Source organism: Rhinolophus hipposideros, assembly GCF_964194185.1.
Source record: "Rhinolophus hipposideros genome assembly, chromosome: 22".
NCBI lineage: Eukaryota > Metazoa > Chordata > Mammalia > Chiroptera > Rhinolophidae > Rhinolophus > Rhinolophus hipposideros.
In genome coordinates, this window is record NC_138068.1 from 25,870,592 (window position 1) to 25,873,989 (window position 3,398).

The following is a 3,398-nucleotide window of genomic DNA, read 5'->3' on the forward strand; positions in this document are numbered from 1 at the left end:
CGGGTGCCCACGCTCGTCCGCTCTCCTCGCGGTCCGCTCCGCGCTCCCTCCTCCGCCCCCGCCCGTTTCCCCCTTGGCTGCGTCCCCCTTCCTCCCGCCCTTTCCCCAGCCTCTCCGTCACTTGCTGGTGCCCTTGGGTGCTCGGAGCGTAGAAGGCGCGATTCCCGGGTCCCCGGGCTCCCGGCTCCGGCCGCCAGAGAGCAGCAAGCGCCTGGGATCTGCAGACTGCTGGCCGGATCGCGCAGTGCCGCGGCGGGTCGCCTCCTGGGACTGTAAGGATGAATCTGCCGCACCTCCTTCCTTCTCTCAGGCCACTGGCCAGGAGAAGGTCTCAAACACCTCTGTCCAGTGCGGTGGCGTGGAGAGAGCCGCTGAGGAGGTCAGATGCTTGTGCTGGCTTGGGATGGACGAAGGAACAAGATATATGGTGACAGCTCCTGCCCACAGCATGTCAGTTTGCATATACTAACTTCTGCACTGTTACTTTACTCCATATCAGAGGCAAAATAAAACTTCCATGCCACACTAAATAAGTGGCTTCGTTCTGGGGAGGGCGAGTTTAAGTGCTGAACGTTGGGAAAGGCCGCTGCTTGGCGGCACGGTTAAGGGGTGGGGCAGAGAGCCTGGCTCCAAATCTAGACTCCACCCCGTATCAGCTGTTTGACTTCTTTGTGCCTCAGTTCCTCATCTGTAAAATGAGGGTAAGAATAATATCTGTTTAATGGTGTCAAGGTTAAGCGAGTTATATGTGTTAAGGCCCAGAACAGTGCCAGTGGTTATTAGCTGAGTGGGACTTGGCAAGATTTAAACAGAGAGAATAGAGGGCAGAAAGGGTGTGGAGCTGGTACCAACGGTGGAGCCAGATGGAGGGGAGGATTTGAGAAACCTTTTGTTGACTAGGTAGGACCGGGTAGAGACAAACAGAGATCATTCATTTGACCAAAATAAGAATACTAACCAGCCTGCTGTCATGTGGTGAGCATGGTGCTGGACACTCTGGGTGGCAGGGAAAGTGGGAATTGCAGGGATGACGCACCACTGTGTATGTGCAGGATGAAGAAGCCCTATGCCATTCCAGGGAGATGAGAGTCTGTTTGGAGAGGTGTTGGGAGTAAGTGGAGAACTCATGGCCTTGGTACCCATTGGCTGTGGATAACACAGAGGTAGGATGTCTGTGAGTTCCAGATGAGAAGGTGCTTTGGAGAAAAAGCAGAAAATGGGAAAAATGTTGAGAGATGGGTAACCACCCCCCATATTCCTTCCCCCTGTCCAGAAAGCCAAAGCTGTTATAGTCATAGCTTAGAAATAGCTCTTCCAAGACCCTTCCCAAGCTTGCTCATTACATCTTCCATGTTTCACTTGTCTTTGGTAATTCACCATAGAGGGATGAAATAAAAGAAAGGTGAGCCTTAGAGACTCCACTGGTCCTTGGAAGATCCAGTGGCATGGCTTCTATTTAAGATGGAAAACTAAGCACCTGTGTTTACCTCCACTCCCTCCTGAGACCCCCATTAGAGTGAGAGTAAAGAAAAAAGGAAAGGTTCATCCTACAATTGAGAAGGTAACTCCTAGGCTGATAAACCTGGCCCCTAAAAAGGAGGCTTGAGAACCCTATAGAAGATCATGAGGGGTTTGAGGAGGTTTGGACCTACTCCTCTCTGGTGAAGATGGAGCAGGTGGTTGTCATTTTCAGAATCAGAATGCTGCAGAGGAGAGAATGCTGATGGAGAAGGAGTTCCTGACCTCCTGTTTGGAGGGATGATCCAGTTAACCCCCAGTTTCTTTCCAGCCCACCAACCTGGGCAACCTTTATTATTTATTCAACAAGTTAACTAAGCACCAGCTATATGCTAGGAACTGTCCCGGGAACTGGGGATATGACTTTGAATTAAGCAAAGACTCTGCCATCCTGGGGCTCACAGTCAAATGCAGAAGTGATACCCCGAAGAGTTAGGAGAACTTTTCCATTGCTATGAACAAAAGTTTTCTCTGTGTTTGCTATCTGGGTCCTAGAGACTCTCTTTAATTAAATCTTCAAAGAAAATTCAAATCCAAACTCTTTTCCAGTACCTCCCCACCTGAGAATAGCAGTGGAGCCTGAAAGGGTACGAAATTATGCGTGTCATTGGCAGACATGGCTGAAGTTGCCACTTCCTTGGATTGGTCCCTATGAACAACACGGACTTCCATTCTACTCTTCAGCTGCAAAAAGATCTGTGGCCCAGTCTATCTAAGCTTACCATGCCCTGGCCCTACACTGGGCTACAACCTGACTCATAACCCTGACTGACCAACAACCTAAGCCTACCTGATCTCCCTAATTATGTCATTCACTCCAGGTGCATATTGTGGTCAGCAGGGGCACTGGGTGAAGGGGTGAGGGCTCAGGGCTACCCTCTTCCATCATCAGGACTATAGAGTTTATTACTCAGGGCTGGCCACCTCTCAGTGGTCACTGGTTAGGGTGTGACCATCCCTATATCAAAGAGGCTGGAGGGGACTTGAGGCCAGTTATGGTTTGATTATTTATGCTAAGTTTTGCCTAAAATTAATGGAGTTAGAAGTTAGTGACTATATCTTGCATCACAGTAGAAATGGTAGAGGCTGGGAATGGGAACCAATGGAATGATATTCCTACTCAGACCCTGGCGAGCAGCCCATTGCTCTGGGACCCTTGGGGTAGTTGTTTGGTTTGCAGCTGTGTTTGCTTCTGCTCATGGAGATATTCTTTTGTTTTTTTATTTTTTTCTTCAGAGGAAATAAGCTGGGAAGCATGACATTGGACAAAGTTGGAAGACCCACCAGGGTGGAAAACTCAGAATGGTGCACTAGTTATGGTATGGTTATGTAATAAACACCCCCGTATTTCAGTGGCTTAGCACAATGAAACTTTGTTTCTCATTTACTTAACATCCAATGTGAAAGTATCTGTCTGGGAAGCTCTCATGGACAGAGCTCCATGGGGCAACTCAGGGATCCAGGCTCCTTCTAATGTGTGGCTCTACTGTCTCCTAGGGCCCTGGAGACCTCCTTTAGATTGTCTACATCCAGTGGCCCAAAAAACAAAGGAGAAATGTGGAGGATTACGTAGGCATTTTAGGAGCCAAACACAACACCTGTGTCCAAGCCTATGCCACCCCCCCCTTTAGATGCAAGGGGGAAGTGTGGTTCAGCCAAGTGCCCAGGAAAAGGGAGTGGGTTTGATGGCCACTGATTTGATGGCTATGCTGCAGGACAGCAAGAGTCCCAGGAATATTCGATTTAAGCATTAGTTAGGTAATGCTCAATGGATGGATTGTGAAAACAGCAGATAGATTGGCTGCTCTGAATCCCTGGCTAACACTCTATCCAGGCTCCGTGGACACTTTTCATCTGGTTATTCCTTCCAGACCAGGCCC